Here is a 17,932-nt window from a genome sequence, read left to right as displayed (position 1 = left end):
GCGGACTTTTTATTCAGTTTTATTTAGGTCATGCTTGTGTGAAGCGCCCTGCCTCTTGTCGAGATCGGTAAATCTTTTGTATTAATATTCTTCTTTGATCCTATAAAGAAGTTGTCTGAACATATTATGTATCACAAATAATAGACGTAGAAAACATTTAACATGTGTAATACAAAATGTATAGACGTAAAATTGCTAAACATAGTATTAAAATAAAAAAATTAAATTGTATAAATCATGCGATTAATAATCAAAAGTTCTTCTTCATAAGATGATAACTACTTTCACATACTTCACCAAAAGGGGGATGAGATTAATTAAAAACAGTCACACCCAACTTGATGAAAATGTAAAAGCAAATAAACCATGATATTTCGACGCTGGACATAAACATTTCCTCTGCTTAATCAATGTTCTGGTTTGTCATATATTAAAAATAAAAAAAAAGTAAACCTTACCTTAAATGTCGTTAGGATATGACTAACATTTTATGTAATTAATCGTACTAGGAGTAGTAGAAAATACCTAACTTGGGCGGACTTTTTATTCAGTTTTATTTAGGTCATGCTTGTGTGAAGCGCCCTGCCTCTTGTCGAGATCGGTAAATCTTTTGTATTAATATTCTTCTTTGATCCTATAAAGAAGTTGTCTGAACATATTATGTATCACAAATAATAGACGTAGAAAACATTTAACATGTGTAATAAAAAATGTATAGACGTAAAATTGCTAAACATAGTATTAAAATAAAAAAATTAAATTGTATAAATCATGCGGTTAATAATAAAAAGTTTTTCTTCATAAAAAGATAACTACTTTCACATACTTCACCAAAAGGGGCTTGACATTATTTAAAAAAAGTCACACCCAAATTGATGAAAATGTAAAAGTAAATAAACCGTGATATTTCGACGCTGGACATAAACATTTCCTCTGCTTAATCAATGTTCTGGTTTGTCATATATTACAAATAAAAAAAGCAAACCTTACCTTAAATGTTGTTAGGATATGGCTAACCTTTTTTGTAATTAAACGTACTACAAGTAGTAGAAAAGACTTCACTTGGGCGTACTTTTTTCCTGCGGACGCTTGAGTTGTAGGCCACACTTGTTTGAAGCGCCCTGCCTCTTGTCGAGATCGGTAAATCTTTTGTACTTAATATTCTTCTTTTATGCTATAAATAAGTTGTCTAAAACATATTAAATATAACAAACGATAGATGTAGAAAACATTTAATATGTGTAATAAAAAAGGGATAGATGTAAAATTGCTTAACATAGTACTAAAATAAAAAAGTTTAAATTGTATAAATAACGCGGTTAATAATCAAAAGTTTTTCTTCATAAGATGATAACTACTTTCACATACTTCACCAAAAAGGGGATAATATTAATTAAAAAAAATCATACCCAAATTGATGAAAATGTAAAAGCAAATAAACCATGATATTTCGACTCTGGACATAAACATTTCCTCTGCTTAATCAATGTTCTGGTTTGTCATATATCACAAATAAAAAAAGTAAACCTTACCTTAAATGTTGTTAGGATATGGCTAACATTTTATGTAATTAAACGTACTAGAAGTAGTAGAAAAGACCTCACTTGGGCTGACTTTTTTCCTGCGAATGCTTCAGTTGTAGGCCACGCTTGTTTGAAGCGCTCCGCCTCTTGTCGAGACCGGTAAATCTTTTGCATTAAATATTCTTCTTTGATACTATAAAGAACTTGGCTCAATATATTATATATCACAAATAATAGATGTAGAAAACATTTAACATGTGTAATAAAAAAGGTATAGACGTAAAATTGCTAAACATAGTAATAAAAAAAAAATTAAATTGTATAAATCATGCGATTAATAATCAAAAGTTCTTCTTCATAAGATGATAACTACTTTCACATACTTCACCAAAAAGAGGATGAGTTTAATTAAAAAAAGTCACACCCAACTTGATGAAAATATAAAAGCAAATAAACCATGATATTTCGACGCTGGACATAAACATTTCCTCTGCTTAATCAATGTTCTGGTTTGTCATATATTACAAATAAAAAAAAATAGTCCTGACCTTAAATGTTGTTAGGATATAGCTAACATTTTATATAATTAAACGTACTAGAAGTAGTAGAAAATACGTCATTTGGGCGGACTTTTTTCCTGCGAATGCTTCAGTTGTAGGCCATGCTTGTGTGAAGCGCCCAGCCTCTTGTCGAGATCGGTAAATCTTTTGCATTAAATATTCTTCTATGATCCTATAAAGAACTTGGCTCAACATATTATATATCACAAATAATAGAAGTAGAAAAGATTTAACATGTGTAATAAAAGATGTATAGACGTAAAATTGCTAAACATAGTATTAAAATAAAATAATTAAATTGTATAAATCATGCGATTAATAATCAAAAGTTCTTCTTCATAAGATGATAACTACTTTCACATACTTCACCAAAAAGGGGATGAGTTTAATTAAAAAAAGTCACACCCAACTTGATGAAAATGTAAAAGCAAATAAACCATGATATTTCGACGCTGGACATAAACATTTCCTCTGCTTAATCAATGTTCTGGTTTGTCATATATTACAAATAAAAAAAAATAATCCTTACCTTAAATGTTGTTAGGATATAGCTAACATTTTATATAATTAAACGTACTAGAAGTAGTAGAAAATACGTCATTTGGGCGGACTTTTTTCCTGCGAATGGTTCAGTTGTAGGTCACGCTTGTGTGAAGCGCCCCGCCTCTTGTCGAGATAGGTAAGTCTTTTGTACCTAAATATATTCTTCTTTTATGCTATAACGAAGTTGTCTGAACATATTATATATCACAAAATGTGGAAAACATTTAAAATGTTTAATAAAAAATGTATACACGTAAAATTGCTAAACATAGTATTAAAATAAAAAATTTAAATTGAATAAATCATGCGATTAATAATCAAAAGTTCTTCTTCATAATATGATAATTACTTTCACATACTTCACCAAAAAGGGGGAGATATTAATTAAAAAAAATCACACCCAAATTAATGAAAACGTAAAAGCAAATAAACCATGATATTTCGACGCTGGACATAAACATTTCCTCTGCTTAATCAATGTTCTGGTTTGTCATATATTAAAAATAAAAAAAAAGTAAACCTTACCTTAAATGTCGTTAGGATATGACTAACATTTTATGTAATTAATCATACTAGGAGTAGTAGAAAATACCTCACTTGGGCGGACTTTTTATTCAGTTTTATTTAGGTCATGCTTGTGTGAAGCGCAATGCCTCTTGTCGAGATCGGTAAATCTTTTGTATTAATATTCTTCTTTGATCCTATAAGGAAGTTGTCTGAACATATTATATATCACAAATAATAGACGTAGAAAACATTTAACATGTGTAATACAAAATGTATAGACGTAAAATTGCTAAACATAGTATTAAAATAAAAAAATTAAATTGTATAAATCATGCGATTAATAATCAAAAGTTCTTCTTCATAAGATGATAACTACTTTCACATACTTCACCAAAAGGGGGATGAGATTAATTAAAAAAAGTCACACCCAACTTGATGAAAATGTAAAAGCAAATAAACCATGATATTTCGACGCTGGACATAAACATTTCCTCTGCTTAATCAATGTTCTGGTTTGTCATATATTAAAAATAAAAAAAAAGTAAACCTTACCTTAAATGTCGTTAGGATATGACTAACATTTTATGTAATTAATCGTACTAGGAGTAGTAGAAATTACCTCACTTGGGCGGACTTTTTATTCAGTTTTATTTAGGTCATGCTTGTGTGAAGCGCCCTGCCTCTTGTCGAGATCGGTAAATCTTTTGTATTAATATTCTTCTTTGATCCTATAAAGAAGTTGTCTGAACATATTATGTATCACAAATAATAGACGTAGAAAACATTTAACATGTGTAATACAAAATGTATAGACGTAAAATTGCTAAACATAGTATTAAAATAAAAAAATTAAATTGTATAAATCATGCGATTAATAATCAAAAGTTCTTCTTCATAAGATGATAACTACTTTCACATACTTCACCAAAAGGGGGATGAGATTAATTAAAAAAAGTCACACCCAACTTGATGAAAATGTAAAAGCAAATAAACCATGATATTTCGACGCTGGACATAAACATTTCCTCTCCTTAATCAATGTTCTGGTTTGTCATATATTAAAAATAAAAAAAAAGTAAACCTTACCTTAAATGTCGTTAGGATATGACTAACATTTTATGTAATTAATCATACTAGGAGTAGTAGAAAATACCTCACTTGGGCGGACTTTTTATTCAGTTTTAGGTCATGCTTGTGTGAAGCGCCCTGCCTCTTGTCGAGATCGGTAAATCTTTTGTATTAATATTCTTCTTTGATCCTATAAGCAAGTTGTCTGAACATATTATATATCACAAATAATAGACGTAGAAAACATTTAACATGTGTAATACAAAATGTATAGACGTAAAATTGCTAAACATAGTATTAAAATAAAAAAATTAAATTGTATAAATCATGCGATTAATAATCAAAAGTTCTTCTTCATAAGATGATAATTACTTTCACATACTTCACCAAAAAGGGGGAGATATTAATTAAAAAAAATCACACCCAAATTAATGAAAACGTAAAAGCAAATAAACCATGATATTTCGACGCTGGACATAAACATTTCCTCTGCTTAATCAATGTTCTGGTTTGTCATATATTAAAAATAAAAAAAAAGTAAACCTTACCTTAAATGTCGTTAGGATATGACTAACATTTTATGTAATTAATCATACTAGGAGTAGTAGAAAATACCTCACTTGGGCGGACTTTTTATTCAGTTTTAGGTCATGCTTGTGTGAAGCGCCCTGCCTCTTGTCGAGATCGGTAAATCTTTTGTATTAATATTCTTCTTTGATCCTATAAGGAAGTTGTCTGAACATATTATATATCACAAATAATAGACGTAGAAAACATTTAACATGTGTAATACAAAATGTATAGACGTAAAATTGCTAAACATAGTATTAAAATAAAAAAATTAAATTGTATAAATCATGCGATTAATAATCAAAAGTTCTTCTTCATAAGATGATAACTACTTTCACATACTTCACCAAAAGGGGGATGAGATTAATTAAAAAAAGTCACACCCAACTTGATGAAAATGTAAAAGCAAATAAACCATGATATTTCGACGCTGGACATAAACATTTCCTCTGCTTAATCAATGTTCTGGTTTGTCATATATTAAAAATAAAAAAAAAGTAAACCTTACCTTAAATGTCGTTAGGATATGACTAACATTTTATGTAATTAATCATACTAGGAGTAGTAGAAAATACCTCACTTGGGCGGACTTTTTATTCAGTTTTAGGTCATGCTTGTGTGAAGCGCCCTGCCTCTTGTCGAGATCGGTAAATCTTTTGTATTAATATTCTTCTTTGATCCTATAAGGAAGTTGTCTGAACATATTATATATCACAAATAATAGACGTAGAAAACATTTAACATGTGTAATACAAAATGTATAGACGTAAAATTGCTAAACATAGTATTAAAATAAAAAAATTAAATTGTATAAATCATGCGATTAATAATCAAAAGTTCTTCTTCATAAGATGATAATTACTTTCACATACTTCACCAAAAAGGGGGAGATATTAATTAAAAAAAATCACACCCAAATTAATGAAAACGTAAAAGCAAATAAACCATGATATTTCGACGCTGGACATAAACATTTCCTCTGCTTAATCAATGTTCTGGTTTGTCATATATTAAAAATAAAAAAAAAGTAAACCTTACCTTAAATGTCGCTAGGATATGACTAACATTTTATGTAATTAATCGTACTAGGAGTAGTAGAAAATACCTCACTTGGGCGGACTTTTTATTCAGTTTTATTTAGGTCATGCTTGTGTGAAGCGCCCTGCCTCTTGTCGAGATCGGTAAATCTTTTGTATTAATATTCTTCTTTGATCCTATAAAGAAGTTGTCTGAACATATTATGTATCACAAATAATAGACGTAGAAAACATTTAACATGTGTAATACAAAATGTATAGACGTAAAATTGCTAAACATAGTATTAAAATAAAAAAATTAAATTGTATAAATCATGCGATTAATAATCAAAAGTTCTTCTTCATAAGATGATAACTACTTTCACATACTTCACCAAAAGGGGGATGAGATTAATTAAAAAAAGTCACACCCAACTTGATGAAAATGTAAAAGCAAATAAACCATGATATTTCGACGCTGGACATAAACATTTCCTCTGCTTAATCAATGTTCTGGTTTGTCATATATTAAAAATAAAAAAAAAGTAAACCTTACCTTAAATGTCGTTAGGATATGACTAACATTTTATGTAATTAATCGTACTAGGAGTAGTAGAAAATACCTAACTTGGGCGGACTTTTTATTCAGTTTTATTTAGGTCATGCTTGTGTGAAGCGCCCTGCCTCTTGTCGAGATCGGTAAATCTTTTGTATTAATATTCTTCTTTGATCCTATAAAGAAGTTGTCTGAACATATTATGTATCACAAATAATAGACGTAGAAAACATTTAACATGTGTAATAAAAAATGTATAGACGTAAAATTGCTAAACATAGTATTAAAATAAAAAAATTAAATTGTATAAATCATGCGGTTAATAATAAAAAGTTTTTCTTCATAAAAAGATAACTACTTTCACATACTTCACCAAAAGGGGCTTGACATTATTTAAAAAAAGTCACACCCAAATTGATGAAAATGTAAAAGTAAATAAACCGTGATATTTCGACGCTGGACATAAACATTTCCTCTGCTTAATCAATGTTCTGGTTTGTCATATATTACAAATAAAAAAAGCAAACCTTACCTTAAATGTTGTTAGGATATGGCTAACCTTTTTTGTAATTAAACGTACTACAAGTAGTAGAAAAGACTTCACTTGGGCGTACTTTTTTCCTGCGGACGCTTGAGTTGTAGGCCACACTTGTTTGAAGCGCCCTGCCTCTTGTCGAGATCGGTAAATCTTTTGTACTTAATATTCTTCTTTTATGCTATAAATAAGTTGTCTAAAACATATTAAATATAACAAACGATAGATGTAGAAAACATTTAATATGTGTAATAAAAAAGGGATAGATGTAAAATTGCTTAACATAGTACTAAAATAAAAAAGTTTAAATTGTATAAATAACGCGGTTAATAATCAAAAGTTTTTCTTCATAAGATGATAACTACTTTCACATACTTCACCAAAAAGGGGATAATATTAATTAAAAAAAATCATACCCAAATTGATGAAAATGTAAAAGCAAATAAACCATGATATTTCGACTCTGGACATAAACATTTCCTCTGCTTAATCAATGTTCTGGTTTGTCATATATCACAAATAAAAAAAGTAAACCTTACCTTAAATGTTGTTAGGATATGGCTAACATTTTATGTAATTAAACGTACTAGAAGTAGTAGAAAAGACCTCACTTGGGCTGACTTTTTTCCTGCGAATGCTTCAGTTGTAGGCCACGCTTGTTTGAAGCGCTCCGCCTCTTGTCGAGACCGGTAAATCTTTTGTACTTAATATTCTTCTTTTATGCTATAAAAAAGTTGTCTAAACACATTATGTATCACACATGATAGATGTAGAAAACATTTAACATGTGTAATAAAAAAGGGATAGATGTAAAATTGCTTAACATAGTACTAAAATAAAAAAGTTTAAATTGTATAAATAACGCGGTTAATAATCAAAAGTTTTTCTTCATAAGATGATAACTACTTTCACATACTTCACCAAAAAGGGGATAATATTAATTAAAAAAAATCACACCCAAATTGATGAAAATGTAAAAGCAAATAAACCATGATATTTCGACGCTGGACATAAACATTTGCTCTGCTTAATCAATGTTCTGGTTTGTCCTATATTACAAATAAAAAAAGTAAACCTTACCTTAAATGTTGCTAGGTTATGGCTAACGTTTTACGTAATTAAACGTACTAGAAGTAGTAGAAAAGACCTCACTTGGGCGGATTTTTTCCTCCGAATGTTTGAGTTGTAGACCATGCTTGTGTGAAGCGCCCCGCCTCTTTTCGAGATCGGTAAATCTCTTGTACCTAATTATATTCTTTTTTATGCTATAGAAAAGTTGTCTGAACATATTATATATCACATTTGATAGGTGTAGAAAACATTTACCATGTGTATTAAAAAAGCTATAAATGTAAAATTGCTTAACTTAATATTAAAATCAAAAATTTTAAATTGTATAAATCATGCGGTTAATAATAAAAAGTTTTTCTTCATAAAAAGATAACTACTTTCACATACTTCACCAAAAGGGGCTTGACATTATTTAAAAAAAGTCACACCCAAATTGATGAAAATGTAAAAGTAAATAAACCGTGATATTTCGACGCTGGACATAAACATTTGCTCTGCTTAATCAATGTTCTGGTTTATCATATATTACAAATAAAAAAAGCAAACCTTACCTTAAATGTTGTTAGGATATGGCTAACCTTTTTTGTAATTAAACGTACTAGAAGTAGTAGAAAAGACTTCACTTGGCCGTACTTTTTTCCTGCGGATGCTTGAGTTGTAGGCCACACTTGTTTGAAGCGCCCTGCCTCTTGTCGAGATCGGTAAATCTTTTGTACTTAATATTCTTCTTTTATGCTATAAATAAGTTGTCTAAACATATTAAATATAACAAACGATAGATGTAGAAAACATTTAATATGTGTAATAAAAAAGGGATAGATGTAAAATTGCTTAACATAGTACTAAAATAAAAAAGTTTAAATTATATAAATAACGCGGTTAATAATCAAAAGTTTTTCTTCATAAGATGATAACTACTTTCACATACTTCACCAAAAAGGGGATAATATTAATTAAAAAAAGTCACACCCAAATTGATGAAAATGTAAAAGTAAATAAACCGTGATATGTCGACGCTGGACATAAATCTTTCCTCTGCTTAATCAATGTTCTGGTTTGTCATATATTACAAATAAAAAAAAAGTAAACCTTACCTTAAATGTTGTTAGGTTATGGCTAACGTTTTACGTAATTAAACGTACTAGAAGTAGTAGAAAAGACCTCACTTGGGCGGATTTTTTCCTCCGAATGTTTGAGTTGTAGACCATGCTTGTGTCAAGCGCCCCGCCTCTTTTCGAGATCGGTAAATCTCTTGTACCTAATTATATTCTTTTTTATGCTATAGAAAAGTTGTCTGAACATATTATATATCACATTTGATAGATGTAGAAAACATTTACCATGTGTATTAAAAAAGCTATAAATGTAAAATTGCTTAACTTAATATTAAAATCAAAAATTTTAAATTGTATAAATCATGCGGTTAATAATAAAAAGTTTTTCTTCATAAAAAGATAACTACTTTCACATACTTCACCAAAAGGGGCTTGACATTATTTAAAAAAAGTCACACCCAAATTGATGAAAATGTAAAAGTAAATAAACCGTGATATTTCGACGCTGGACATAAACATTTCCTCTGCTTAATCAATGTTCTGGTTTGTCATATATTACAAATAAAAAAAGTAAACCTTACCTTAAATGTTGTTAGGATATGGCTAACCTTTTTTGTAATTAAACGTACTAGAAGTAGTAGAAAAGACTTCACTTGGGCGTACTTTTTTCCTGCGGACGCTTGAGTTGTAGGCCACACTTGTTTGAAGCGCCCTGCCTCTTGTCGAGATCGGTAAATCTTTTGTACTTAATATTCTTCTTTTATGCTATAAATAAGTTCTCTAAAACATATTAAATATAACAAACGATAGATGTAGAAAACATTTAATATGTGTAATAAAAAAGGGATAGATGTAAAATTGCTTAACATAGTACTAAAATAAAAAAGTTTAAATTGTATAAATAACGCGGTTAATAATCAAAAGTTTTTCTTCATAAGATGATAACTACTTTCACATACTTCACCAAAAAGGGGATAATATTAATTAAAAAAAATCATACCCAAATTGATGAAAATGTAAAAGCAAATAAACCATGATATTTCGACTCTGGACATAAACATTTCCTCTGCTTAATCAATGTTCTGGTTTGTCATATATCACAAATAAAAAAAGTAAACCTTACCTTAAATGTTGTTAGGATATGGCTAACATTTTATGTAATTAAACGTACTAGAAGTAGTAGAAAAGACCTCACTTGGGCTGACTTTTTTCCTGCGAATGCTTCAGTTGTAGGCCACGCTTGTTTGAAGCGCTCCGCCTCTTGTCGAGACCGGTAAATCTTTTGTACTTAATATTCTTCTTTTATGCTATAAAAAAGTTGTCTAAACACATTATGTATCACACATGATAGATGTAGAAAACATTTAACATGTGTAATAAAAAAGGGATAGATGTAAAATTGCTTAACATAGTACTAAAATAAAAAAGTTTAAATTGTATAAATAACGCGGTTAATAATCAAAAGTTTTTCTTCATAAGATGATAACTACTTTCACATACTTCACCAAAAAGGGGATAATATTAATTAAAAAAAATCACACCCAAATTGATGAAAATGTAAAGGCAAATAAACCATGATATTTCGACGCTGGACATAAACATTTGCTCTGCTTAATCAATGTTCTGGTTTGTCCTATATTACAAATAAAAAAAGCAAACCTTACCTTAAATGTTGTTAGGTTATGGCTAACGTTTTACGTAATTAAACGTACTAGAAGTAGTAGAAAAGACCTCACTTGGGCGGATTTTTTCCTCCGAATGTTTGAGTTGTAGACCATGCTTGTGTGAAGCGCCCCGCCTCTTTTCGAGATCGGTAAATCTCTTGTACCTAATTATATTCTTTTTTATGCTATAGAAAAGTTGTCTGAACATATTATATATCACATTTGATAGGTGTAGAAAACATTTACCATGTGTATTAAAAAAGCTATAAATGTAAAATTGCTTAACTTAATATTAAAATCAAAAATTTTAAATTGTATAAATCATGCGGTTAATAATAAAAAGTTTTTCTTCATAAAAAGATAACTACTTTCACATACTTCACCAAAAGGGGCTTGACATTATTTAAAAAAAGTCACACCCAAATTGATGAAAATGTAAAAGTAAATAAACCGTGATATTTCGACGCTGGACATAAACATTTGCTCTGCTTAATCAATGTTCTGGTTTGTCATATATTACAAATAAAAAAAGCAAACCTTACCTTAAATGTTGTTAGAATATGGCTAACCTTTTTTGTAATTAAACGTACTAGAAGTAGTAGAAAAGACTTCACTTGGCCGTACTTTTTTCCTGCGGATGCTTGAGTTGTAGGCCACACTTGTTTGAAGCGCCCTGCCTCTTGTCGAGATCGGTAAATCTTTTGTACTTAATATTCTTCTTTTATGCTATAAATAAGTTGTCTAAACATATTAAATATAACAAACGATAGATGTAGAAAACATTTAATATGTGTAATAAAAAAGGGATAGATGTAAAATTGCTTAACATAGTACTAAAATAAAAAAGTTTAAATTGTATAAATAACGCGGTTAATAATCAAAAGTTTTTCTTCATAAGATGATAACTACTTCACCAAAAAGGGGATAATATTAATTAAAAAAAGTCACACCCAAATTGATGAAAATGTAAAAGTAAATAAACCGTGATATGTCGACGCTGGACATAAATCTTTCCTCTGCTTAATCAATGTTCTGGTTTGTCATATATTACAAATAAAAAAAAAGTAAACCTTACCTTAAATGTTGTTAGGTTATGGCTAACGTTTTACGTAATTAAACGTACTAGAAGTAGTAGAAAAGACCTCACTTGGGCGGATTTTTTCCTCCGAATGTTTGAGTTGAAGACCATGCTTGTGTGAAGCGCCCCGCCTCTTTTCGAGATCGGTAAATCTCTTGTACCTAATTATATTATTTTTTATGCTATAGAAAAGTTTATTGAACATATTATATATCACATTTGATAGGTGTAGAAAACATTTACCATGTGTATTAAAAAAGCTATAAATGTAAAATTGCTTAACTTAATATTAAAATCAAAAATTTTAAATTGTATAAATCATGCGGTTAATAATAAAAAGTTTTTCTTCATAAAAAGATAACTACTTTCACATACTTCACCAAAAGGGGCTTGACATTATTTAAAAAAAGTCACACCCAAATTGATGAAAATGTAAAAGTAAATAAACCGTGATATTTCGACGCTGGACATAAACATTTCCTCTGCTTAATCAATGTTCTGGTTTGTCATATATTACAAATAAAAAAAGCAAACCTTACCTTAAATGTTGTTAGGATATGGCTAACATTTTATGTAATTAAACGTACTAGAAGTAGTAGAAAAGACCTCACTTGGGCTGACTTTTTTCCTGCGAATGCTTCAGTTGTAGGCCACGCTTGTTTGAAGCGCTCCGCCTCTTGTCGAGACCGGTAAATCTTTTGTACTTAATATTCTTCTTTTATGCTATAAAAAAGTTGTCTAAACACATTATGTATCACACATGATAGATGTAGAAAACATTTAACATGTGTAATAAAAAAGGGATAGATGTAAAATTGCTTAACATAGTACTAAAATAAAAAAGTTTAAATTGTATAAATAACGCGGTTAATAATCAAAAGTTTTTCTTCATAAGATGATAACTACTTCACCAAAAAGGGGATAATATTAATTAAAAAAAGTCACACCCAAATTGATGAAAATGTAAAAGTAAATAAACCGTGATATGTCGACGCTGGACATAAATCTTTCCTCTGCTTAATCAATGTTCTGGTTTGTCATATATTACAAATAAAAAAAAAGTAAACCTTACCTTAAATGTTGTTAGGTTATGGCTAACGTTTTACGTAATTAAACGTACTAGAAGTAGTAGAAAAGACCTCACTTGGGCGGATTTTTTCCTCCGAATGTTTGAGTTGAAGACCATGCTTGTGTGAAGCGCCCCGCCTCTTTTCGAGATCGGTAAATCTCTTGTACCTAATTATATTATTTTTTATGCTATAGAAAAGTTTATTGAACATATTATATATCACATTTGATAGGTGTAGAAAACATTTACCATGTGTATTAAAAAAGCTATAAATGTAAAATTGCTTAACTTAATATTAAAATCAAAAATTTTAAATTGTATAAATCATGCGGTTAATAATAAAAAGTTTTTCTTCATAAAAAGATAACTACTTTCACATACTTCACCAAAAGGGGCTTGACATTATTTAAAAAAAGTCACACCCAAATTGATGAAAATGTAAAAGTAAATAAACCGTGATATTTCGACGCTGGACATAAACATTTCCTCTGCTTAATCAATGTTCTGGTTTGTCATATATTACAAATAAAAAAAGCAAACCTTACCTTAAATGTTGTTAGGATATGGCTAACCTTTTTTGTAATTAAACGTACTAGAAGTAGTACAAAAGACTTCACTTGGGCGTACTTTTTTCCTGCGGACGCTTGAGTTGTAGGCCACACTTGTTTGAAGCGCCCTGCCTCTTGTCGAGATCGGTAAATCTTTTGTACTTAATATTCTTCTTTTATGCTATAAATAAGTTGTCTAAAACATATTAAATATAACAAACGATAGATGTAGAAAACATTTAATATGTGTAATAAAAAAGGGATAGATGTAAAATTGCTTAACATAGTACTAAAATAAAAAAGTTTAAATTGTATAAATAACGCGGTTAATAATCAACAGTTTTTCTTCATAAGATGATAACTACTTTCACATACTTCACCAAAAAGGGGATAATATTAATTAAAAAAAATCATACCCAAATTGATGAAAATGTAAAAGCAAATAAACCATGATATTTCGACTCTGGACATAAACATTTCCTCTGCTTAATCAATGTTCTGGTTTGTCATATATCACAAATAAAAAAAGTAAACCTTACCTTAAATGTTGTTAGGATATGGCTAACATTTTATGTAATTAAACGTACTAGAAGTAGTAGAAAAGACCTCACTTGGGCTGACTTTTTTCCTGCGAATGCTTCAGTTGTAGGCCACGCTTGTTTGAAGCGCTCCGCCTCTTGTCGAGACCGGTAAATCTTTTGTACTTAATATTCTTCTTTTATGCTATAAAAAAGTTGTCTAAACACATTATGTATCACACATGATAGATGTAGAGAACATTTAACATGTGTAATAAAAAAGGGATAGATGTAAAATTGCTTAACATAGTACTAAAATAAAAAAGTTTAAATTGTATAAATAACGCGGTTAATAATCAAAAGTTTTTCTTCATAAGATGATAACTACTTTCACATACTTCACCAAAAAGGGGATAATATTAATTAAAAAAAATCACACCCAAATTGATGAAAATGTAAAAGCAAATAAACCATGATATTTCGACGCTGGACATTAACATTTGCTCTGCTTAATCAATGTTCTGGTTTGTCCTATATTACAAATAAAAAAAGTAAACCTTACCTTAAATGTTGTTAGGTTATGGCTAACGTTTTACGTAATTAAACGTACTAGAAGTAGTAGAAAAGACCTCACTTGGGCGGATTTTTTCCTCCGAATGTTTGAGTTGTAGACCATGCTTGTGTGAAGCGCCCCGCCTCTTTTCGAGATCGGTAAATCTCTTGTACCTAATTATATTCTTTTTTATGCTATAGAAAAGTTGTCTGAACATATTATATATCACATTTGATAGGTGTAGAAAACATTTACCATGTGTATTAAAAAAGCTATAAATGTAAAATTGCTTAACTTAATATTAAAATCAAAAATTTTAAATTGTATAAATCATGGGGTTAATAATAAAAAGTTTTTCTTCATAAAAAGATAACTACTTTCACATACTTCACCAAAAGGGGCTTGACATTATTTAAAAAAAGTCACACCCAAATTGATGAAAATGTAAAAGTACATAAACCGTGATATTTCGACGCTGGACATAAACATTTCCTCTGCTTAATCAATGTTCTGGTTTGTCATATATTACAAATAAAAAAAGCAAACCTTACCTTAAATGTTGTTAGGATATGGCTAACTTTTTTTGTAATTAAACGTACTAGAAGTAGTAGAAAAGACTTCACTTGGGCGTACTTTTTTCCTGCGGATGCTTGAGTTGTAGGCCACACTTGTTTGAAGCGCCCTGCCTCTTGTCGAGATCGGTAAATCTTTTGTACTTAATATTCTTCTTTTATGCTATAAATAAGTTGTCTAAACATATTAAATATAACAAACGATAGATGTAGAAAACATTTAATATGTGTAATAAAAAAGGTATAGATGTAAAATTGCTTAACATAGTACTAAAATAAAAAAGTTTAAATTGTATAAATAACGCGGTTAATAATCAAAAGTTTTTCTTTATAAGATAATAACTACTTTCACATACTTCACCAAAAAGGGGATAATATTAATTAAAAAAAATCACACCCAAATTGATGAAAATGTAAAAGCAAATAAACCATGATATTTCGACTCTGGACATAAACATTTCCTCTGCTTAATCAATGTTCTGGTTTGTCATATATCACAAATAAAAAAAGTAAACCTTACCTTAAATGTTGTTAGGATATGGCTAACATTTTATGTAATTAAACGTACTAGAAGTAGTAGAAAAGACCTCACTTGGGCTGACTTTTTTCCTGCGAATGCTTCAGTTGTAGGCCACGCTTGTTTGAAGCGCTCCGCCTCTTGTCGAGACCGGTAAATCTTTTGTACTTAATATTCTTCTTTTATGCTATAAAAAAGTTGTCTAAACACATTATGTATCACACATGATAGATGTAGAAAACATTTAACATGTGTAATAAAAAAGGTATAGATGTAATATTGCTTAACTTAATATTAAAATCAAAAATTTTAAATTGTATAAATCATGCGGTTAATAATAAAAAGTTTTTCTTCATAAAAAGATAACTACTTTCACATACTTCACCAAAAGGGGCTTGACATTATTTAAAAAAGTCACACCCAAATTGATGAAAATGCAAAAGTAAATAAACCGTGATATTTCGACCCTGGACATAAACATTTCCTCTGCTTAATCAATGTTCTGGTTTGTCATATATTACAAATAAAAAAAGCAAACCTTACCTTAAATGTTGTTAGGATATGGCTAACCTTTTTTGTAATTAAACGTACTAGAAGTAGTAGAAAAGACTTCACTTGGGCGTACTTTTTTGCTGCGGATGCTTGAGTTGTAGGCCACACTTGTTTGAAGCGCCCTGCCTCTTGTGGAGATCGGTAAATCTTTTGTACTTAATATTCTTTTTTTATGCTATAAATAAGTTGTCTAAACATATTAAATATAACAAACGATAGATGTAGAAAACATTTAATATGTGTAATAAAAAAGGGATAGATGTAAAATTGCTTAACATAGTACTAAAATAAAAAAGTTTAAATTGTATAAATAACGCGGTTAATAATCAAAAGTTTTTCTTCATAAGATGATAACTACTTTCACATACTTCACCAAAAAGGGGATAATATTAATTAAAAAAAAATCACACCCAAATTGATGAAAATGGAAAAGCAAATAAACCATGATATTTCGACTCTGGACATAAACATTTCCTCTGCTTAATCAATGTTCTGGTTTGTCATATATCACAAATAAAAAAAGTAAACCTTACCTTAAATGTTGTTAGGATATGGCTAACATTTTATGTAATTAAACGTACTAGAAGTAGTAGAAAAGACCTCACTTGGGCTGACTTTTTTCCTGCGAATGCTTCAGTTGTAGGCCACGCTTGTTTGAAGCGCTCCGCCTCTTGTCGAGACCGGTAAATCTTTTGTACTTAATATTCTTCTTTTATGCTATAAAAAAGTTGTCTAAACACATTATGTATCACACATGATAGATGTAGAAAACATTTAACATGTGTAATAAAAAAGGGATAGATGTAAAATTGCTTAACATAGTACTAAAATAAAAAAGTTTAAATTGTATAAATAACGCGGTTAATAATCAAAAGTTTTTCTTCATAAGATGATAACTACTTTCACATACTTCACCAAAAAGGGGATAATATTAATTAAAAAAAATCACACCCAAATTGATGAAAATGTAAAGGCAAATAAACCATGATATTTCGACGCTGGACATAAACATTTGCTCTGCTTAATCAATGTTCTGGTTTGTCCTATATTACAAATAAAAAAAGCAAACCTTACCTTAAATGTTGTTAGGTTATGGCTAACGTTTTACGTAATTAAACGTACTAGAAGTAGTAGAAAAGACCTCACTTGGGCGGATTTTTTCCTCCGAATGTTTGAGTTGTAGACCATGCTTGTGTGAAGCGCCCCGCCTCTTTTCGAGATCGGTAAATCTCTTGTACCTAATTATATTCTTTTTTATGCTATAGAAAAGTTGTCTGAACATATTATATATCACATTTGATAGGTGTAGAAAACATTTACCATGTGTATTAAAAAAGCTATAAATGTAAAATTGCTTAACTTAATATTAAAATCAAAAATTTTAAATTGTATAAATCATGCGGTTAATAATAAAAAGTTTTTCTTCATAAAAAGATAACTACTTTCACATACTTCACCAAAAGGGGCTTGACATTATTTAAAAAAAGTCACACCCAAATTGATGAAAATGTAAAAGTAAATAAACCGTGATATTTCGACGCTGGACATAAACATTTGCTCTGCTTAATCAATGTTCTGGTTTGTCATATATTACAAATAAAAAAAGCAAACCTTACCTTAAATGTTGTTAGAATATGGCTAACCTTTTTTGTAATTAAACGTACTAGAAGTAGTAGAAAAGACTTCACTTGGCCGTACTTTTTTCCTGCGGATGCTTGAGTTGTAGGCCACACTTGTTTGAAGCGCCCTGCCTCTTGTCGAGATCGGTAAATCTTTTGTACTTAATATTCTTCTTTTATGCTATAAATAAGTTGTCTAAACATATTAAATACAACAAACGATAGATGTAGAAAACAT

The sequence above is a fragment of the Diabrotica undecimpunctata genome, chromosome 11 (assembly GCF_040954645.1).
Source record: "Diabrotica undecimpunctata isolate CICGRU chromosome 11, icDiaUnde3, whole genome shotgun sequence".
Taxonomy (NCBI): domain Eukaryota; kingdom Metazoa; phylum Arthropoda; class Insecta; order Coleoptera; family Chrysomelidae; genus Diabrotica; species Diabrotica undecimpunctata.
The sequence above is the reverse complement of the archived record's forward strand: the minus strand, read 5'-3'. Positions refer to the sequence as shown.